Genomic DNA, 25,316 nt, shown 5'->3' with positions numbered 1-25,316 from the left:
CTAGGGTAGAGCGAAAACCAAAACCTTGTAAGGACACGCATCATTTTAAACCTAGGAGGCTTAATACCCTTGGTGTATTGAGTTCATTAGTCAACCTTACCAAATGTCCAAATGAGTCTATGACTCTAAGTGACACTATTCATCATTTATGTGCAGTATTTGAAGGACAAATGTGAGGAATATGTGGACCTAGTACTCTATAGATAAATATTTCAGGAAAGCTGACATTTTGTTGCAGGTTGTCGTGGAGCATCCAAGTAATGCCGGAGGTTCGAAGACAACCAAAGGAAATTAGTGGAGATGAAGTATTAGATATCTTAGATTAACTTTGAATTGTATTATTAACTTGAATGTAATAATTTTTTATTTATTCTTGTAAATTAGTTTTAGGAAGAGTTATGGAATAATACATAAAAGACATGTTTGTCCTTCAAATGTTTGTTAGGCCTACCTCTGGCATAAAGAGGTCCCTTGCTTTATAGAACACGATGTATTATGTGCAATAATGTGTTTGCAATAACATGTCCTTACCATATACTGACTCGTTTTATTTTTCTTTTCTTATTTTATCTTCTTTCTTTTAAACTTATTTTCAAAATAGAAGGTTGACTTGTGCTAAAGGGGAACTGGCGGAGCATCCATATTTCACACGGTCTAAAGCCCAGAAATCAGACTCTGACTCATCACTAATCACCTGGTTAACTAAAAAGACTCGTTCTAAAATGGAGCAAAGTTTGATCAATGCAACCACTTCATCTGAGCCATCTCTTAGTTTACCGATCATGAGTGATCCCACATCCTCTAATGAACCAGAAACACATTTGGAGATCATTGCTCGTCTGGAGCAACGAGTTGCTGAACTAAGTCACATGGTACTTCAAAATCGGTCATTTTCTCAAACTCCGCCATATATGACTCCATCTCATGGGGTTCGTCAGACTTTGCCTATGCCACCTCCATTCCCAAACTTGGATTAACTTAACCTAGCAAACTATTTTACCACTTCTCAACCAGCTCCTTCCGAACCCCTCGCCCACCTAGTTACTCAAAATGCTCCTCTTTTGTTTACAACCGCTTCTTCAAAGGCTCAGTACATACCGCAGGCACATAATGTTACCAATGCGCATCAAGTTCCGCCAGTATATACTTATGCCACAGCTCCACCCATGACACAAACCCAAGGACTATGTCGCACAGATGTTGATCATTATGTCGAGGAGGCAAGGGCAGTTAATGATGAAATGATAAATAGAAAGCTCAAAAGTTTGGAAGATGCTATGAGAAGTTTGCGTGGACTCGGTAGTAACCAAAGCGTGAGATATGAAGAATTATATGCATTTCTTGAGGTAGAATTGCCACTAGGTTACAAGATTCCAAAATTTGAGAAGTTTGATGGGTTGGGAAACCCTTTCTTCCATTTGAAGGTCTATTGTGAAAAGTTGATTGGTGTGGGGAAGAATGAAGGGATAAGAATCAAACTATTTAATCAGAGTTTGAGTGGAAAAGCTTTGGAGTGGTATTCTAAGCAAGATACAACCAAATGGCGTACTTGGGATGACTTGGCAAATGCTTTTGTGGATCATTACAAGTTTCATGTTGAGATCGCTCTTGATAGAATCTCAATTACAAAATTAAAGAAGAAGTCAACCGAATCATTCCGAGAATATGCTATACGGTGGAGGGAAGAAGCATCTAGGGTACACCCGCCCATGGAGGAAACAGAAATGGTTACTTTCTTCATTCAGGCACTAGAACCAGAGTACTATGAACCTTTGGTGACAATGGGCGGAAAAACTTTTGCAGAAGTGATCAAAGCTGGAGACATGATCGAAGATGGCATCAAGACAGGGAGAATAACAAGTCTAGCAGCATTGCAGTCTACTAGTAAGGCCATACAAACTGGTGCTCTCGGAAATGGAAAGAAAAAGGAAAAGGAAGCGGCAGCGGTAATGGCTTTGGGAATCACCTCATACCACCATTAACAACCTCCGCGGTACCAGTCTAACACTCTCCACTCACAATATTTCCAAGATTCATCACATCCATACAACCAAGCTTTGTCATCTTACCAACCTCAATCACCACAAATTTCCTACCCCGTCTACAACACACAGCCAACATACCGAGCTCCACGACCACCAACATACCAGATTTAGATACTGGTCATACAAGAGCATCTAAATCCGAATACTAAGGTCTGAATAATAATACATAAATAGTCTCAAATCATGTCTTGAAAGAAAAGTAAGACATAAGCAATAGAAGAGTTTTCGAGGTCAGCGGACGCCATGCTCACCCTGAAAAACTCAAGTAGAAGCTGAGGAGTCGATCAGCCACGAGTCAGAGAGGTAAATCCGATCTAGTACTCTACATTCATAAAAGAATGCAGCAAGTGCAAGTCAATACCAACAACAGTACTGGTAGGCATTATCGACCGACTAAGCATAGTTAACACAATTCAGAAAATAAAGTAGATAAACAAATAAACCAACCAACATGAGACAATATAATCATAACCAAGTATCCGCCATCACATATGTAAACATCTGAGCCAATCATCACGGGGGAATCATCACAATCTAATCATCACAATACAATAACCGCAATCTAGTCATCACAACATCTCACTCAAGTCACAATGCAATGCAGTGCAGTAATGGTATGAATGCAATGCCATGCCATGCAAATGAGGTGTACACATGTACTCCGGACGGAAATATCGAAGTCTCGGTACCACAACCCAGCATGACTCGCGAAGACTAAGTGCCACCCATTCCGGATCTTTGCCCGACAGACAGACGTGACCCTGGCTAATTGCTCACAGGGGGAGTCTCACCGGCACCACCTTGGGGGACCCGCAGAGTCCATGCACAAATAACGATTCCGGAATAACATCGGAATCGGTCATGCAACAACGATGCCCGAATATAACTATCGGGCATCGGCCTCCTCACAATCACTCAAAAGAGTGTCAAATATCAGTTTCACAAAATCAACGATTCGAAAATTGAACCTCGGACATCGGCCTCCTCATAATCACTCAAGTAAAAGAGTTTATCAAGTGTCAGTTTCATATCAATAATGATTCCGGAATGGACCTTCGGACATCAGCCTTTTCACAATCACTCAAGTAAAAGAGTTTATCAAATATCAGTTCCACTCAATCAATGATACCGGATCATCACCTGATATCGATCATGTATGATAAATATGAGGAATGCGTGCAATGCATATGTCAATTATCAACAAGCAAGCTCAATATCACAAGTACCTCAACGGGGTACGCCAACAATGCATCACATCACAATACCAACAGTGGGTACGCTAACATATATAAATCAAGTACCAACAGCGGGTATGCCAATAATGTATCAATAATCTCAAGTACCAATAGTGGGTACGCCAATAATATATCAAAGTACAAATACCAACAACGAGTATGCCAATCCTATCCAAATCAGGACAACAAGCAACATTCGTTATCTACTAACTACACATGGCATCAAGCCAACACAATTGAACAATCAACACATATAATGGGGTGGCTAGTCCCAACACACATCAGGGCCCAACCTAAGGAAATATCCATCCCAACTTCACACCAGGTTCACATGCTGTCTCCGACATCATAATCTAAATATGTGATTCACTATACTAAGTCTCACCAAAGGTAAACCATAACCTACCTGGACTGCCGAACCGCAACACCAACAAGTCACTATTTTGCCTTGCCCTTCCTCTGAAGCTCAGAACCAAAGTAGTCTAAGCATAATCGAACTCTATATTAGAAATCATGACGAATGATACTAATATTGCTATGATATCAATTAGGTCCATTTTAACCCTAGAAATTGGGAAAACGAGCCCACAAGACGGGAATTTCGGAGGCAAAATGCCAAATTAAGTCCTAGATGATCATAACCTAACCATTAATTATTGATTTAACTCAAGAATTGGTCTAAATCTGATTTCAAGTAAAAACCCCAATTTGGGTATGAACCCTAATTCTCCAAATCCGAAATTCAACGTTAAAAGTGAAAGATAAATGATTACTAAGCTGAGATTCATCAAATGTTATCATCAACATCATCAATTTATCATATAGAACCCTAAGGGAAAATCTCCCAAAACCCTTCTTCAAATTCCAACTCTAAGGGATTGTAAAAGGGAAATGGGGAATTCTAAGATGATTGTGATTAAGGAAGAGTAAAGGATTGGACAAAGTTTTACCTCTAAGAAATTCCTCATTTTGTCTCCAAGAAAAGCTTTCCTGAACCCCAATATCGAGATATGAAATAAAGAGGGTCTAGGACTTATTTAAGACACATTTAATGAAATACCACTACCCGTGACCGCCACGGCGGAGGGAGTGCTGCTACAGCGGCGGCGCTATGGCGGATGGGACACCGCTGCAGCGATGAAGCCTATTTTACTCATGGCCGACCCAGCGGCCATCACACCGCCATGGCGGTGCCGCTCTTGCGGGCACCAGACACCAGATTTCTAAAAAATTTCTAAGTCCTCAATCGAAATTTCGGGTTATTCCCGATGCCATCTGCTCACAACCCGACCACCTAAACCCACATAAAAATACGCTACGAACGCACTCGTGGTCTCAAAATTTCCAACGAATGTCTCGTAGACCGAGTCAACCACCGGTGCCTACTTCCCATTTACCATCTAAAGTCTCAAAATGCACCACAATGCATTGGGAACCGAACTAATTATACATACATGTTCTAAACAACCATGCGGACCTCTCGGAGTTGACGAAACTCTGAAAAAGGTTCGTTTTCCCAAAAGTCAATCTCGGGTAAAAAATGAGCGAATCAATGCTCGGGAATGGAAAAAGTGCCAAAAGAACTATAACGACCAAACGGGTCGTTACATTCTATCTCATAACAACTGTTTTATCGCATTATGTCTCAAAGAAATGTTTTCATTTTTGCCAATAAAAATATTTTCACTACAACTATTGCTGCTTGGTGGGGTGTTCATGGTTCGGTTTGAGTCGATTATTGATTAAAACCATTGTCACGACCCAATCCCGTAGGCCGTGACTAGTACCCGAATTGGGAACTCGTATACACACTCTTTAGCTATGTGTTCAGTTCACAACAAACACCATATGGAACTTATAACGACCAAACCATGGTCTCAGGAATGTCGCACAAATATACATATAAAGGCAAGCCGACAAGACTGCTACCACAACATGATAATATCTGCAAGCCGGTGAGGCTGCTACAACGATAGAATACACATACTGATAATACACACACCACTGATCACGTTTGAATACGACCCACACACATGTCCACAGACCTCTAAGAGTTTCAACAGTGAAATATGACGGGACAGGGCCCCGCCGTACCCCTAAACAACATATGCATATATTTTGATCAAAAATGATCTATACCAAAGTCTGGGCTCCGGAACAACGGAACTCTTCAAGGTAGCAGAAGGGAAGTCTTAAGCTGGCGGTTCACCAAAGCGCGTATCCGTACCTGCGGGCATGAAACGCAGCCCCCCGAAGAAAGGGGGTCAGTACGGAATATGTACCGAGTATGTAAAGAGTGAAATACAGTAAAAGGATCATAACTGAAATATGGAGTACAGTAAATGTGTACAATATCCAGAATACCAAAACACTTGCCTTTGTAACATAATCATACTTGTCAATATCATATATCGTATGCATATTTATATATATCGTACACGGCCCTTTAATGAGGGACTCGGTGAATAAGATCATCGTATGCCCTCCTGGCCGCCATGATATGTCATCATATCATTATATCATCATATCATCATATCGTCATATCGTCATATCATCATATCATCATATACATATATACCGTACCCGGCCCCCTAGTGAGGGACTCGGTGAACAATGCAGTGAAAATATGCACGATAAGATACCCGGCCCGGGACTCGGTGAAAGATATATTGAGGTATGAGCGAGCAGAGTAGTGACAAACTATATGCAATTCAAAACGTTTTTAAGGACTCAATAGAATAGTCAACACGAACCATCGTTCGCAAATTAAATAATAGTCATATCATTTACCTTTCGGATGTCCCTGTGGATTATATCAAAATGGAACTTTGAAATCTTACGTACATATCAAAACATATATATAAAATGTAAGTTATGAGAATCAAGATCATTAGCCATCCTAGTGGTTCTAGGAATAGGAATTCCTTTGGAATCGTATATATATATCGTATATTCATTTCACAACGATCATGCCAAAAAGAAAGAAGGGTTAGCTTCACATATCTTACCTTGACAATTCGACTTCTCAACTTGGCTAGAGTTTGTGAATTGGAATGATAATGGTTCTTGTTGCTCCAATGACTATCTTCACGTTTATAGGGACCTTATAAATGGTTGAAATGCTTGAATAAATTATTTTTTGATCAACACTCAAAGAGCTCAAAATCAGCCCTCTTGGCCGAGAGCTTCTCTCTCTAGGCTTCAAGTTTTCTATTTTTGTGTTGTGGAGTTGAAATGAGAAAATGAGCTCTCTTAGTCATCCATTTGATTAAACTAAGATGCCTACAAGTTGGACACATGCTCCACTCACGACATTGAGCCACTCAAATAAACTTTGAACTTAAATTACATTTTCTTTTCCTACAACTTTCGGCTAGTCTTGGCCGAGCACCCACCTTCTCTCCTTTCCTTTTAATTGTTTACAATGTAATTGCATGTGTAGTGGATGATTCATACACTAACGTTTTTCCATTGCAATCATACAAGGATGAATTGTCAATATTTAAATGTGCAATTATTCTTCCAACATGTGTGCCTTCATAAAATAATGCATGCCTTCAATATTTAAATGCATGCTCATACTTTTCCTCCCCATAATTTCAGCCACTTGGCCGAGCATCACAATGAATTTCTTCTAATTTGGTTGTCCACAATATAATGAAAGTGTAGTGGATGAATCAACATTTAAATGCATATTTGTATGTCTTCCATAATATCCTTATTTTAGATGACTTTGAGTCATCTTTTGGCCATTGCACGTTAATGTGCATTCTTGGCTCATTGTTGCCACTAATTTTTACTTAATACCACAATTAAGTAGTTCCTAATCTCTAATAACATTTTTATACTAAGTAAAATTTATAACCGATTAGTTCTAGTTTAGAAATTAAAAATCCGAGGTTTCTATCTCACGTCGATTCCTTCGCGAATAACTCGACGTATAAATTACGGGGTCTAACATTCTCCCCCCCCCCCCCCTTTAGAACATTCGTCCTTGAATGTTGAATTGGTCCCGTAAGGTCCTATAAGAATTTTTGGAAAAGTTTCCCTTATCGTCATAACATAGAGTCTTATTGGACAATCAATATAATCAAGTGAGGAGTTGAATTTACCTGTAGGCCATAATACTTTGACGGAAGCCATGTCCTTTGTTCGTAACCTCCTAACCTGCCGATCAAGTATGGCTATAGGCTGCTCCTCGTAGGATAATTCCTCTATCACCTGGACATCATCTACGGGAAATACTCTGGAAGGATCGCCTATACATTTGCGAAGCATTGACACGTGGAAGACTGGATGCACTGCTTCTAAATCAGCCGGTAGGTCTAACTCGTAGGCAACCTGGCCTACTCTACGGACAATCTGATAAGTTCCAACATATCTCGGACTTAGCTTCCCTTTCCTGCCAAATCTCATAACACCTTTCATGGGTGACACCTTCAGGAACACCCAGTCACCAACTTGAAACTCTAAGTGTCGGCGTCGATTATCTGCATATGATTTCTGCCGACTCTGGGCTGCCAGTAATCTCTCCTGGATAAGATTCACTTTATCAACAGCCTGTTAAATCATATCTGGGCCTATCAACTTGGTCTCACCAACGTCAAACCAGCCAACAGGTGATCTGCACTTTCTCTCATACAAGGCCCCATACGGTGCCATCTGAATACTCGAATGGTAGTTGTTATTATAGGTGAACTCAATAAGTGGAAAATGATCATCCCAGCTACCCCAGAAATCCATAACACAAGACCGTAACATATCTTGTAGTGTCTGAATGGTGCGCTCGGCCTGTCCGTCAGTCTGAGGGTGAAACGTCGTACTGAGACTCACTTGTGTCCCCAATCCACCTGGAAGGATCTCCAGAAGTTAGCTGTGAACTGGGCTCCTCTATCAGAGATAATAGCTGTGGGAACCCCGTGAAGTCTCACTATCTCCTTAAGGTACAACCTGGCATAATCCTCAGTTGAATATGTAGTCCTGACTGGAAGAAAGTGGGCTGATTTTGTCAACCTATCAACGATGACCCAAACAGAGTCATATTTTTGCGGAGTGCGAGGTAAACCTGTGACGAAGTCCATATTGATCACCTCCCACTTCCAGGTCGGAATCTCCATCTCCTGTAATAGTCCCCCAAGCTTCTGGTACTCGACCTTGACCTGCTGACAATTCGGACACTGAGCAACAAACTCTGCTATATCCCTCTTCATGCCATCCCACCAATACAAGCATCTGAGGTCATGATACATCTTCGTCGACCCTGGATGAATAGAATAACGGGCACAGTGTGCCTCTCCCATCACTTGTTGTCGTAACCCTGCAACCTTAGGTACACATAATCTACCTTTGTATCGTAGCACTCCGTCAGGTGCAACCTCAAATGGGGTCTCTTCTTTTTGAAGAGCTGCACCCCTATGATGTACAAGGATAGGGTCCTCGTACTGGTGTCTCTTTATCTCTTCTATGATAGAGGACTCAGCAACTCCCCGAACAGAAACCCTGCCATTTTCGGAATCAGCCAAACGGACTCCCAAATTAGCTAACTGGCGAATCTCACGGACTATCTCCTTCTGCTCTGGTTGAACGTCTGCCAAACTACCCATAGATCTACGGCTGAGTGCATCTACTACAACATTTTCCTTCCCTGGGTGGTATAGAATGTCAACATCATAGTCCTTCAGCAACTCTAGCCACCGCCTCTGCCGCAAATTCAGTTCCTTCTTCTTAAAGATGTACTGAAGACTCTTATGATCTGTATAAATGTCAACATGCACGCCATATAAATAATGTCTCAATATTTTTAAAGCATGAATCACTGCTGCTAACTCCAGATCATGGGTGGGATAATTTCTTTCGTGCTTTCTAAGCTGTCGGGAGGCATAGGCTATGACCTTGCCATGCTGCATCAACACACAACCTACCCCAACACCGGAAGCATCACAATAAATGAAATAGCCATCCGGTCCCTCAGGAAGAGTTAGGACTAGGGCAGTAGTCAATTTATCCTTCAGCAACTGGAAACTCCGCTCACAAGCGTCGGTCCACTGGAACTTAGCTGCCTTCTGGGTTAACCTCGTTAAAGGCGCTGAAATTGAGGCAAACTTCTCTACGAACCTTCTGTAATACCTTGCTAGCCCCAGAAAGCTGCGTACTTCAGTAGGTGTCGTAGGTCTAGGCCAAGTCTTCACCGCCTCAATCTTCTGCGTATCTACCCGAACGCCATCAGCTCCAATAATATGCCCCAAGAATGCTACTGAAGTCAACCAGAATTCATATTTAGAGAACTTAACATACAATTTCTGGTGCTGGAGCACCTTAAGTACCGTTCCCAAGTGATCTGCATGCTCCTCTTCTGATCGTGAGTAGACCAGAATATCATCAATGAATACAATCATGAACATGTCAAGAAATGGCTTGAACACTCTGTTCATCAGATCCATAAATACTGCTGGAGCATTGGTCAACCCAAAGGACATCACTCTAAACTCGTAATGTCCGTATCGGGTCTTGAATGCAGTCTTCGGAATGTCTGCCTCCTTTACCCGCACCTAGTGATAACCTGACCGCAAGTCTATCTTCGAGAAACACTTAGCACCCTGCAACTGGTCAAATAAATCATCGATCCTGGGGAGAGGATACCTGTTCTTTATTGTTACTTTATTCAGCTGCCTATAATCAATACACATTCGCAGTGACCCATCCTTCTTCTTTACAAATAAAACCGGTGCTCCCCAAGGTGATGTACTGGGCCTTATGAAGCCTTTTTCTAATAAATCTTTCAGTTGCTCCTTCAATTCCGCAGGTGCCATTCTGTAAGAAGGAATAGATATGGGCTGAGTGTCTGGTAATACGTCTATAGCGAACTCTATCTCACGCTCAGGAGGAAGGCCTGGAAGTTCATCTGGGAATACATCGGGAAACTCATTAACTACCGGCACTGACTGAAAACTCGGCGCCTCTGCCTTCAGGTTGTGTACCGTACCAGATGATAAATATAGCCCTTTTTGACCATCTTCCTTGCCTTGAGGTATGAAATAAACTTACCCCTCGGCGATGCTGTATTTCCCATCCACTCTATAATTGGCTCTCCTGGGAACTGAAATCGGACTATCTTGCCTCTACAATCAACGTTAGCATAACAAGAAACTAACCAATCCATACCCATAATAACATCAAACTCAGTCATATCTAGCTCTATCAAATCTGCCTTGGTGCAACGACTATATATGTTCACCGAACAGTCTCTATATACTTGTCTTGCTATAACAGAATCTCCTACTGGTGTAGCTACCTCAAATGGTTCGATTCAGGTTTTATCCCAATTCTACTAGCAACAAGCGGGGAAATATACGATAATGTGGAGCCTGGGTCTATCAATGCATACACATCTCGAGAGAAAATTGATAGCATACCTGTAACAACATTAGGTGACGCCTCCTGATCCTGTCTAGTAGCCAAAGCATATATGCGGTTCGAAGGACCGCTAAAACTAGAAGCTCCGCCACGGCCTCTACCACGGCCTGCTAGTACCTGGAAACCCTGCCCCATAGGGCGCATAGCCACAGAAGAAGATGAACCAGCAACTGACCCAGTAGGCTGAGCTACACCACCTGGATTACCTCCATAGGGACATTCCCTCATAATACGGCCTTGACGGCTACAAGAAAAACAAGCACCAGTAGCGAGATAGTACTCCCCAGAATGGGGCCTACCACACTGAGAACATCGAGGAAAAGGTGGCCTCGACTGACTCGAAACCCTAGGCATCTGTGAACTTGAAGCCTTGGAGCTCTGACCAGCTCCTGAGTACCCTGTACTATCAAATCTCCTACCAGTGAACTGTGGGGGTGCACTCCGTGCTGGCTGAGAAGGATATCTACTATGCTTCTACTGAGGCTGCCTACCTCGAAATTCGCCCGGATAGCCAGCTGACCTAGCTCTCTTATGTTGGCCTTTGTCATAGTCTCTATCGGGCTGATGCCCCCTGTGTCGATCCTCCATCCCCTGTGCATACGCCTGTAACCGAGCAATATCCATCCCTGTCTGGGAGGCCATTACCATACAACTATCAACCAAATAACGATCCAACCCTATCACATATCGATGCATCCTATCGGTCATATCAGCTACAATAATAGGCGCATATCTGGCCAACAAATCGAACTCGAGACTATAATCCCGAACGCTCCTGCCATTCTGCCTCAGACGCAAGAATCTATCAACTCTAGCTCGCCGCATCTCTGGAGGCAGAAAATGGCCAAGGAAGGCCTCCACGAACTCATCCCACACTGCTGGAGGAGCATCCGCGCCCCTAGACAACTCCCACGACTCATACCAGTTGACAGCTACATCCCGCAGTCGATACGAGGCTAACTCAACAGACTCAGTCTCGGAAGCCTTAATTAACCTCAGCGTACGCTGCATCTGTCGAACGAACTCCTGCGGGTCATCCTCGGGCTTCGACCCGAAAATTTTTGGAGGATTACAGCTTAGGAAGTCACAGGCCCTCAAACTGTCGTGTCTATCCGCCTGGTCAACCCCTAGTCCATGCCTGCGAGCCTGTCCTGCCGCCAGTCTGGTGAGTAACTGAACTGCATCCCTCATAGCTCTATCCTCCGCCCCTGGCTGAGGAGCTGGAGGCTCAGGTGCTGGGTCCTCGGTAACTGGCGGTGGAGCCGCCCCCTGACCCGGAGCGGTCGCTGTCCTAGGTTCCCCTGGAAATGGCGGTGTAACAGAACTCGCAGACTGGAGCACAACCTCAGGCATAATCTAGGCACGAGCTCTAGTAACTCTCCTAGTCTGGCTAGTATCCCTTGCTACCGATTTGCCCTTCTGGGCAGCTGTCGCTTTCTTCGGAGGCATAGCTGTAAACGTAACAGTCTGTTAGAAAAAGATCATCCTAGTAATAGAGCTCTATCGTACGATCTAAGATAAGAAGGAAAGATGACATCCTAAATGTCCTGTAGCTTCCTGTTTATAGATGTGGTGCACAACACACCGATAAACAAGACTCTACTAGACACGGTCTGTAGACACTCCGAGGATAAACCGCTCTGATACCACTTTTGTCACGACCCAACCCCGTAGGCTGTGACTAGTACCCGAATTGGGCACTCGTATACACACTCTTTAGCTATGTGTTCAGTTCACAACAAAAACCAGATGGAACTTATAACGACCAAACCATGGTCTCAGGATTGTCGCATAAATATACATATAAAGGCAAGCTGACAAGGCTGCTACCACAACATGATAATATCTGCAAGCCAGCGAGGCTGCTACAACGATAGAATACACATACTGATAATACACACACCACTGATCACGTTTGAATATGACCCACGCACATGTCCACAGACCTCTAAGAGTTTCAACAGTGAAATATGACAGGACAGGGCCCCGTCGTACCCTTAAACAACATATGCATATATTTTGATCAAAAAGGATCTATACCAAAGTCTGGGCTCCGGAACAACGGAACTCTTCAAGGTAGCAGAAGGGAAGTCTTAAGCTGGCGGTTCACCAAAGCGCGTATCCGTACCTGCGGGCATGAAACGCAGCCCCCCGAAGAAAGGGGGTCAGTACGGAATATGTACCGAGCATGTAAAGAGTGAAATACAGTAAAAGGATCATAACTGAAATATGGAGTACAGTAAATGTGTACAATATCCAGAATACCAAAACACTTGCCTTTGTAATATAATCATACTTGTCAATATCATATATCGTATGCATATTTATATATATCGTACCCGGCCCTTTAATGAGGGACTCGGTGAATAAGATCATCAAATGCCCTCCTGGCCGCCATGACATGTCATCATATCATTATATCGTCATATCGTCATATCGTCATATCATCATATCATCATATCATCATATGTATATACCGTACCCGGCCCCCTAGTGAGGGACTCGGTGACCAATGCAGTGAAAATGTGCACGATAACATACCCGGCCCGGGACTCGATGAAAGATATATTGAGGTATTGATAACGTCCAAATCCACCCTATTAATTAGAATGAGCACGGTCGTATGCAAATATAATTTACCCAACTATGAGTCGGGGTCGAATCCCACAGAGAACAATATATAGACGATTAGGAAAAGTAGGAATTATCACCAATAATAGCTATGCCAAACAATAGATAATATTTTGGTTTTTGGAGAAAAGTATAACTAATGCAAAAATGTAAACTAACCTAGAAAGCAAGTAAAATGATCAATGGCCACAAGCATGGATACAAGGGAAACTACGCTCAAGTAACGATCCAATGTACTTCATGATTTACAAATAATGGTGAGTTTATATTACTTAGCCTCGGATAATGACTCTAAATTAGCTTCTTCCGAAGACTAACTAGACTACCTAATTGAATATCCCTAAAGCAATTAGGAGCATTAAGAACACCCGAATATGGCTACAAATGGTATCGCCTATCCCTAGGTCGATTTCCATTAGATGAGGGTTAACGCCCCAAATTCTTGTTAATTAATCTTTCCCAATCGCTAGTTTGCCTCTTCCAAGTTTAAATCGAAATAAATGGGCAAGTCTTAGGGTTAGCTACTCCCTTAAGAATCATTCAAAATGAGATTAATTAAAGAAACAATAACCCACTTCATTAGGAATAAAATCATTCAACACATAAGCAAAACAAGAGATTCAATCCAAACTTAAACAATGTATACTTCCATAAACAAGGTTCAAGTATTGAAATGAAATACTACACACATAAATATTCAATACAAAACAAGGAATTGAAGAAAGGATTAAGAAATATCTCATTAAAGTGCTTCCAATCTTCTCCTCCAATGGTGTTGGTGATGAAAGCCTAGCCTCCAAGTTTATGTGTTATGCCAAAGATGATCAGGTTTTTGCCCTAAGCCTCTCTTTTATGCCCCATATTTCAAATTTGCAATTCTGCCCGTTTTTGCGAATCTGTCCCGTTTTTGCAAAACTGTCCTGTTTTGACAGTTTTGCAAATCTGTCCAATTTGGCCTCTTTTTGACTTTATTTTCACTTGGTTTCTTCCGATCACTTCTAAATCATATAAAACCTGTAAAATAGATGTAAATGATATTAAATGCACTATTTTCTCAAGCAAACATAGCAAAAATATGTGATTAAAGAAGAGATAGGTTGGTAAAATACCAACTAATCAAACCCCCAAACTTAAACTATTGCTTGTCCTCAAGCAATTCAAAACATACAATCTCTTTCTAAGGAATTGACTTAATAGTGCACCAACATCATACCAAGTTAAAAAGTCTACTTTAAGCACAAAAACATAACTTTGATTGGTACCAACAATTAATTCAAAACATATGAATCACCAACTTATTCTTAGAAACTTCATTTTCCTTTCAAGTGCTCAAACACCAAGTTAATCAAAGTAGCAATCAAGTCATAACACTAAAGCTTCAAAATTTGCCTCCTTATCACAAAACAACTTTCTTTTTTTCATTCCTCTCAATTGGAAAATGGAACAATTTCACAACTTAAATTCTCATGTGCCCTCACACTCAAGAGAAAATCCCACACTTAGAAAATGTAATTCAAAACACAAATGGGATATTAAATAGAAAGAATTAACTCTCTTCTCTCACAAAGATGTTCAATTGCACACGTAGTACCATAAGCTTGCCCTTCATGTATTTCTCCACTAATATAGACACACTTGGTTCGAAATCAATTAGGACTTAAAGGGTTGTAATGTAGGCTTTTGGTTAAGGTAGGGACATAATTTGGAAATAGTGACTCAAAAACCTCCCTAAGCACTACAATTTTCAACAATCAAAGCATACTTCCTTTGAAATTTTTCCACCCCTTGCTTCATTTTTCATTTCACCACTTAGTCTTCCCATTATTCACACACTAGTTTTTTTTTTTTGCACCGTAACACCGTCGACGGACCGTCGATGGTGTTACGGTCCGTATCTCCAACCGTAACTCAAGTTGTTCATTTATAGCACAAGAATCGTAACTCAAGTAACGGACCGTCACACGTGTTACGGTCCGTAACACCTCACCGTAACGTCATCCAAATTTCCAAAAAGTTTACATAGAAATCAATGGTGTTACGATGGGTGTTACGGTCCGTAACACACGTTACGGCCCGGAACACTGAACGACGGGCAACCAGTTAACAATTTTTTTTTAATTTTTTTTTTCACCTCTTCGCCTTTAAAGTAACTCCCACATAACAACTTTTTCCAACCATCACCCCCAGACTTAGGCTTTTCGCCTATGTTTGCACTTTCAACGCACTTAAGGAGGTAGGGTACCAAAAGATGGATCAATGAAGAATGACGTAAAGCTTGTAACATGGTTGTCAAAGAAAAGGTTAAAGGCTCAAAAGGGGTTGACTAAGGAAAATATGCAAGGGTAGGATATTTAAAGCACAAAAGCGGTTCAAGGAAGGCCTAACATCATTTTTCAAACCAAGTGTAGTCTAGGATTTCGCCTTGAAACTCATTCCGGGTAAGTTCTAGACCACAAATAATGCAAAAGAACTCACAAATAAACCTCATCACACATGGCACATGAAATCTCAAGTAGAATATGTATCCAAAAACCTATTGAAACAAATGAACTCAAAAAGTCACTCATAGCCTAAAGAGACTAATTAGTGAAAGTAAGAGCCAAAAATTGAATCTAAAAGTCACAACAAGAAACGTTACTTCAATCATTTTTCTTTTTCAAAAATCAAGAATTCATATGCCAAGGTTTAAATAAGTTGGTACCAAGCAAGCCAAAAATTAGCCAAGGGGCAAAAAATCACATCCCAACACCATTTTTACTCCTAAACTACCTAACTAAGAACGGAAATAAAATAATAAAAATGACTAATCTACAACATGCAAAAATAACGAAATTTTCAAAAAAAATTGAGCAAGTTCCATTTGTAACGTTTATCCACAGACACACCAACAGTCACAAAATAAGCTCGGCAAGGGCACACAATCAAGCATAACCAAAATATAACGTGCTATCACATGCCACCCCCAACTAAAAATAATGCAGTGTCCTCACTGCACAATGACAACAAAGGACAGTTTTGCAGAAGCAAAAACTGGACAGTTTTGCAGAAACTGGACAGTTTCTGCAATTTTCAGCAGCTACTGGTTTGGGGCTGTCCGGAAATTCGACCTGCTCAAAACAACTCCAAAAATTTCGAAACTTTGCAGATTAGTCAAAAAACATAAGCAAAACCATTCCAAAAAATCAAATTTCAAAAATGATTTAAAATTTTTTAAAACGATGGGTTGCCTCCCACCAAGCGCTTAAGTTAACGTCGCGGCACGACGGTTACCTTTACCACTTTTCCCTCCATTTGGAAGATATGAATTTGCGCCCCAACTTTGAATCAAGATTATGATGACGCTCATGGGGCCGTGGTATAAAAGTAAAGAGGCCAACTCTCGGGTGTCGCATTTTGCACTTCTTGGCCTTTAAGTGAGGCATGCCATTTTGTCTTCTTGGCATAGCAAACTTCAAAATAAAAACGCTTTCTTCTTTATCTCCAAAATTCTCCATTGGTTTGATTGGTTCAACTTCCATATCATCAACTAAGCACAATGTTGAAAAATGGTTAGAATGTGGTCCAATGCGCTTCAATTTCAAATTCACTTCATTTTTGACATCCTCACCCAAAAATAAACTAGAGTCTTCAAAAACCATTTCATGAACTTTTTTATGCAACTCTAGTATCATTTCTTCAATCTTGACATCTTGCATTATTTTTTGATTGGTCGGTTGGCAATTGATCATTAGCTCTTGAAAATCAATATTGACCACTTTTTCATTGGAAACCAACTTAAAACTACTATCCATAGCTCTTTGATATTGAGCATCACATGACTCAATCTTTGCATTCAATTCGGCCTCCAATTTTTGGATAGCAATTTCAAGTAGCTCCACTTCTTGACTTTGCTCAACATGCATTTTTAGAAATTCTTCCATCATCCGTGAAAGGCCTTCACGGTGATCCCCATAGACTTCAAGATGTTGAGCTTGATTCATTAGCCAATCTTGGCTCACAATATCCACTTTGTCAAGTTTTTCTTCATGGTGAGAATCGTCCAAAACTTGTAAACATCCTAACATGGTGAAATCCGTGTTTGGATAGTTTCATCATCTCTATTTTGAACTACTTCCCACCATTTGGACACAATATTCCCATATTTTTCATTTCTCCCCATAATGCCACTCAACATTTCCTCAATTTCCTCTTTTAGAGTATTGAAGATTTCTTCTTTATGATTTGGCTCATTTTCTTCAAGTTGAACCACTTCTTCAATTTCACAACTCTTGTTGTGGTCACAAGAATTTTCGGGCTCATCTTGTAAATTTGAAATCTCTTCTTCAACTACTTCATTTTGAGGAATAGGCACATCTATGGAAATTGAAAAATTTTCATCTTCAAGTGATTTGTTCATTTCTAAAATGGATTGCCCGATGAGTTCTCGCTTCTCCTCCCTTTCCCGGTCAAAGTATTCTTGGAGCAATTCCATGACACCATCATATCCGGTACTTTGCCCTTCGTTTGCCATATCATTGTTCCTATCAAACTCAAAAGCACAACTAGTATTTTCATTAGAACAACTTGGGGGAGGGGAAGGAAAATAATTTGGACAATCACTCCAATGTCCATTTTGACCACCACATATATTACAAATATTCCCATCATAGGATTGAGACGGTGCACACATCTCTCTCCCGGGAGCATTTTCACAATCTTGCCAAAAGTGAGGTCCTCCACAATATGGACATGGGTCATCAAAGTATGAACAACTACCATCCAACCAATTTTCATTATATGATGCCATTTTTTATTTTTTATTTTTTAAAAACAAAAACTAGACAGTTTTGCAAAAACTATACAGTTTTGCAAAAGCAAAAACTGGACAGTTCTGCAAAAACTGGACAGTTCTGCAGAAGCAAAAACTAGACAGTTCTGCAAAAATTGGACAGTTCTGCAGAAACTGTGCAGTTTAGCACAAACTGGTCAGTTTTTTTTTTTTTTTTAAAATAAAGCAAAGAAAGTTTGGACCAAAGCAAGTTAGCTTAAATCCCAAACTAACCCAAATACGCCAAATTGTTCCCCGGTAGCGGCGCCAAAATTTGATACGCTCAAATTATACCTATTAATGATGTAAAGCGGACGTTGTCAAATATAGTAACCCAACAAGGTTGGGGTCGAAGCCCACAGGGAATATGAAGAGAAAATAGTACTAATCGTATGCGATACTAGTCTCTAATCCTATTCCTGATAGTTTGAAATAGTTGTTGAATAATGTAATTAAGTATTTTGACTGAAATTGTATTTAATGCGAAATAGAGACTAAGGCTGTGTTCCCCAATTTGATTAGATATTATGCTTCAGGTTTCAATGTGATATATTTCTAATGGTTGTTCTGTGAATATGCACGTGGTCTCTTAAGAACTTCTTAATGTTTTCCAACAGTTAAGGCGTATTTCCTCTTTATGATTCTTCCGAATGTAAAAGAGTTGCAATCGAAGAATGACCAAAAATGCCAATTTAGACTTATTCTCATCCCTAACTTAGTCTATTAAACGAGGGTTAACGCCTCGAGTCATTGTCATTCAATCTTACCAATACTAACTTTCTTTCCCAAGAAAATTTAATATAATGGCTTAGGATGATGCATGCAATCATCACCCAACGCTAAATCACAAAAACTGAATGAATACCAACAACCATTATGCATATATCAATAATAGAAACCCATTTACATAATATCCATCATGGGACTCACAACCTTAGCTTTGAAATTAGCTACTCATAATCTTAACTAGCAAAGAAAGCTTAAAAGTTGACATAATATACTTACAATGCAATTACAAAGTGGAATGGAAGTGAAGTAGTTGCCTTAAATGCTCCAAAAACTTCTAATATGAAAAACCTAGAGTTTATACTCTCAAAAATATATCTGGTTGCTGAATTAAAACCTTACATTAAGTATTTATAGAGCCAAAAATCACGCCAAGTTTCTGGATAAAAGTGCCCTTACGCGGCATAGTTACGGACCGTAACTCAGGTTACGGTCCGTCTTTCAAGTCGTCATTTGCCATCTTGATGTTACGACCACCATGCGACGGACCGTAACCTGTGTTACGGACCGTACTTCTGAGGCGTAACTTGTTACATCACTTGGCAACTTTCTGGAAATTTGGCTGATGTTACGGTGATATGTTACGGACCATAACATGAGCTACGGACCGTAACACCATAGCGTAACATCGATGGTTTCAATGAAAACTTTCTGGAAATTTGGCTGATGTTACGGTGATATGTTACGGACCGTAACATGAGCTACGGACCGTAACACCATAGCGTAACATCGATGGTTTCAATGAAAACTTTCTGGAAATTTGGCTGATGTTACGGTGATATGTTACGGACCGTAACACCACATCGTAACACTGATATTTTCAATGAAACCATCTGGAAATTTAGGTCATGTTACGGTTCAATGGTACAAACCGTAACATGAGTTATGGATCCCGTTACAGTCCGTAACATGAGTTACGGACCGTCATTTAGCTCCAATTTGTCCGTTTTTCAGCATTTCATCTCATTTCCGATCCTTAGTTAACCAACCCTATAAAACACAAAAATAACATAAGAAACAATGTAAAAACACTTAAAAACAAGCAACACTTCTAGTTACAAAGGCATAAAATGTGTCGAAATTCACGGTACATCAACACCCCCAACTTAAGCTTTTGCTTGTCCTCAAGCAACTACAACAATACTCACTACTAACACACGACATCTTAGCAAAATAAGAATGACTACGATGGTTTTGGCATGTGTTTCCAGCACGGACTCTTCAATCCAAGAAAAATATTAAGGCTCTTATCCATCTCCTATTTGTGACACAAGACGCACATTTCAGAAAAATTTCAATTCACTATGCAACCTCAATTAATGACACAATCATAGTACGGGGGTCTCTATGCACATGAATTTCAACTTCCGGAAAGCCAGTTACTTTGAAACCTACAATCCTTACGCCCTCACATAGACGAATGTCCCAACACACATTTTCAACATAAATGGGACAGAAGACTAAAGAGACAGAAGAACACTCACACTCACAAAGAAATTTGCATGCCATGCGTGCACATACCATAGGCTTGCCTTTATTTTCCATGCCTTCAACTTTGAACAATTTGATTGTGATCACATTAGGACTTTTTGGGCTTGTAACATTGGCTTAGGGACGGGTAGGATGAATATTTGGATATCGGTGACTCACCCTCCTCGACACTTCTTTTTGACTTCATTCACCATTCTTCCTATCATTTCCGACCCTCCATCTTCAGCGTGGATTTATTTAGAGCTTATATACCTATATATATATATATATATATATATATATATATATATATATATATTATGCCCCTTAATATTCACGATCACCCCCAACAGGCCTTTGACCTCATTTTCCGCATCTTTTACTTATTACCCCCAACTTAGGCTTTTAGCTTCATTTTCCGCATTTTTCACTTGTCACCCCCAACTTAGGCTTTTAGCCTCATTTGCCATTCTTCAGTGTCAAGGAGGGACGTCATTTTTTATAACGTCCAAATCCACCCTATTAATTAGAATGAGCACGGTCATATGCAAATATAATTTACCCAACTATGAGTCGGGGTCGAATCCCACAGAGAACAATATATAGGCGATTAGGAAAAGTAGGAATTATCACCAATAATAGCTATGCCAAACAATAGATAATATTTTGGTTTTTGGAGAAAAGTATAACTAATGCAAAAATGTAAACTAACCTAGAAAGCAAGTAAAATGATCAATGGCCACAAGCATGGATACAAGGGAAACTACGCTCAAGTAACGATCCAATGTACTTCATGATTTACAAATAATGGTGAGTTTATATTACTTAGCCTCGGATAATGACTCTAAATTAGCTTCTTCCGAAGACTAACTAGACTACCTAATTGAATATCCCTAAAGCAATTAGGAGCATTAAGAACACCCGAATATGGCTACAAATGGTATCGCCTATCCCTAGGTCGATTTCCATTAGATGAGGGTTAACGCCCCAAATTCTTGTTAATTAATCTTTCCCAATCGCTAGTTTGCCTCTTCCAAGTTTAAATCGAAATAAATGGGCAAGTCTTAGGGTTAGCTACTCCCTTAAGAATCATTCAAAATGAGATTAATTAAAGAAACAATAACCCACTTCATTAGGAATAAAATCATTCAACACATAAGCAAAACAAGAGATTCAATCCAAACTTAAACAATGTATACTTCCATAAACAAGGTTCAAGTATTGAAATGAAATACTACACACATAAATATTCAATACAAAACAAGGAATTGAAGAAAGGATTAAGAAATATCTCATTAAAGTGCTTCCAATCTTCTCCTCCAATGGTGTTGGTGATGAAAGCCTAGCCTCCAAGTTTATGTGTTATGCCAAAGATGATCAGGTTTTTGCCCTAAGCCTCTCTTTTATGCCCCATATTTCAGATTTGCAATTCTGCCCGTTTTTGCAAATCTGTCCCGTTTTTGCAAATCTGTCCCGTTTTTGCAAAACTGTCCAGTTTTGACAGTTTTGTAAATCTGTCCAATTTGGCCTCTTTTTGACTTTATTTTCACTTGGTTTCTTCCGATCACTTCTAAATCATATAAAACCTGTAAAATAGATGTAAATGATATTAAATGCACTATTTTCTCAAGCAAACATAGCAAAAACATGTGATTAAAGAAGACATAAGTTGGTAAAATACCAACTTATCAGGTATGCACGAGCAGAGTAGTGAGAAACTATATGCAATTCAAAACATTTTTAAGGACTCAATAGAATAGTCAACACGAACCATCGTTCGTAAATTCAATAATAGTCATATCATTTACCTTTCGGATGTCCCTGTGGATTATATCAAAATGGAACTTTGAAATCATATGTACATATCAAAACATATATATAAAATGTAAGTTATGAGAATCAAGATCATTAGTCATCCTAGTGGTTCTAGGAATAGGAATTCCTTTGGAATCGTATATATATCGTATATTCATTTCACAACGATCATGCCAAAAAGAAAGAAGGGTTAGCTTCACATACCTTTAGCGCTTATTCGCCACACAATATGTATACGCTGCCCAATAATACTTCAACCTATATTAAGACGCCAACAACTACGGTTAAGCTACGGGGAGATTCAAAACGTATTCTAACGTTAGTAACTCCTTTCTAGATGTTTAGACGACGTTTTCTCTTGTAGCCAAACCAACTACATACAACCAATCCCACATCAATAATTATACGTTCAATACCAATCCGGACAGCCCACACAACATTCCAAACAGCCCACATTCACAACATTCGATAACGATTCACATACGACTACTACATTCTCAAGTTATTCCTAATAGTTCGTAGCCTTAATGTTTGCATGTAACAACTTTATAACAGCCCATTCAACATACATCACAATGCATAATCTTAATTATCATTAGTTTTTCCAACTTAACAAAAACAACAACACGTCCAAAACAATCCCTAACCAACAACATAAAGATGCTCGGAATTCTTGCAAACGTTTATGAACATATTAAGCAAACCACATACGATTCTTACACATTATTTCATGTCTTCTTTTCATATAATTTCAGTGAATTATGACCAGCAACCACACGACATGTACATCATCAATTCATACGCAACTAAGCTACATCGTCATCACTATAATCCTTACAACAACCCACAAACGATTTTAGTTTCAACTCCAACCATCAAACACCTTCATTTCCATCATAAAATTCATGAAAACAACAATCAAAATATCAAGTAAAATCAGTTCATTATCTTCCACACAAAACAGTCCCTACACGGTTTCAACATGCTTCAACATCACACACAAAATTTCATGGATTCAATTTATATTCATACTAACACAACTTCACCTTTAACCTTCCAATCCTTTCCATTATTTTTACCATGCAATCTATGATAGCATAAACCATAATTAATAAAGAAAATCAGTCCACCATTGCCACTAAAACAGTCCCTACGGCCACATTAACATTCCAACACCAACATTCATGATTTTATGCATGCAATTCATGTTCACCAAGTTACAACCATACTTCAACATCAACACATATAACTCCATGGCTACTATCATGTTCCAACATCAACACACATCATTTCATGCATACAACTTATATTTACACATCTACATCACCCTTAATACATGCAAAAGAAAGTTAGATCTTACCTTGACAATTCGACTTCTCAACTTGGCTAGAGTTTGTGAATTGGAATGATAATGGTTCTTGTTGCTCCAATGACTATCTTCACATTTATAGGGACCTTCTAAAGGGTTGAAATGCTTGAAGAAATTGTTTTTTGATCAACACTCAAAGAGCTCAAAAGCAGCCCTCTTGGCCGAGAGCTTCTCTCTCTAGGCTTCAAGTTTTCTATTTTTGTGTTGTGAAGTTGAAATGAGAAAATGAGCTCTCTTAGTCATTCATTTGATTAAACTAAGATGCCTACAAGTTGGACACATGCTCCACTCATGACATTGAGCCACTCAAATAAACTTTGAACTTAAATTACATTTTCTTTTCCTACAACTTTCGGCTAGTCTTGGCCGAGCACCCCCCTTCTCTCCTTTCCTTTTAATTGTTTACAATGTAATTGCATGTGTAGTGGATGATTCATACACTAAACTTTGTCCATTACAATCATACAAGGATGAATTGTCAATATTTAAATGTGCAATGATTCTTCCAACATGTGTGCCTTCATAAAATAATGCATGCCTTCAATATTTAAATGCATGCTCATACTTTTCCTCCCCATAATTTCAGCCACTTGGCCGAGCATCACAATGAATTTCTTCTAATTTGGTTGTCCACAATATAATGAAAGTGTAGTGGATGAATCAACATTTAAATGCATATTTGTATGTCTTCCATAATAGCCTTATTTTAGATGACTTTGAGTCATCTTTTGGCCATTGCACGTTAATGTGCATTCTTGGCTCATTGTTGCCACTAATTTTTACTTAACACCACAATTAAGTAGTTCCTAATCTCTAATAACATTTTTATACTAAGTAAAATTTATAACCGATTAGTTCTAGTTTAGAAATTAAAAATCCGAGGTTTCTATCTCACGTCGATTCCTTCGCGAATAACTCGACGTATAAATTACGGGGTCTAACAACCATAACCAAACCAATTTAGTCGGTTAAATGTCTAAAACCATAACCAAACCAAATAAAATAATAAACACCGGTTTGGTTATTGTCGGTTTGGTTTGATTTTTCGGTTTATGACTAGCAGCCATGAGACTTATCAGTAAAACATTAAAAAGTTGAAAAAAACATGTCTTTTTTTTTTGTTCAAACAATAATTTTTATTTATCGTTTAAGGTGGAACATACATCATAGAAACATTTTCACTATTAGTGATATTGTAGTATTCAAGTTACCCAAAGTTGTTAAACTATTACGTATAGAGCTAAAAACTAACTTAGTAATGGCTGCACCATTTTTATCATCTTAATACACATACTTGGAAATAAAGTAGAGCATGAGAGCTTCTAGTTGTTGTTACAAACATACATATTAATTAAACATAAAGACTACCTAAAATTAAAATATATGAAATAAAAAAACTTTGTGTAATGATCCCAAACTTTGGGGCAGTACTTGCATTTTGCACTCAATTCTCCCATTTTATTAAAAAAACTTTGTGTAATGATGCCAAACTTCATATGAAAAATATTAGAAGTTTAGGACTCATCCAGACAAGAAAAAAAAAAGGTATAAATTCGGGGGGGGGGGGGGGGGGGGGACAACCTAAAATCAAATGTCTGACAAAGAAAGACTAAAAATTTAAGTTAAAGACATTAGACTCTAACGTGAGCTTCTGTTAGTAGGTTTACACTTAAACACTTAAAAGAGTTAAAAGACTTAAAGACATAGGCTTAGACATATTTTTAAAAACATGGGCCTTAAACGAT

The sequence above is a fragment of the Lycium barbarum genome, chromosome 9, assembly GCF_019175385.1.
Source record: "Lycium barbarum isolate Lr01 chromosome 9, ASM1917538v2, whole genome shotgun sequence".
NCBI lineage: Eukaryota > Viridiplantae > Streptophyta > Magnoliopsida > Solanales > Solanaceae > Lycium > Lycium barbarum.
Note: the sequence above shows the minus strand (reverse complement) of the source record.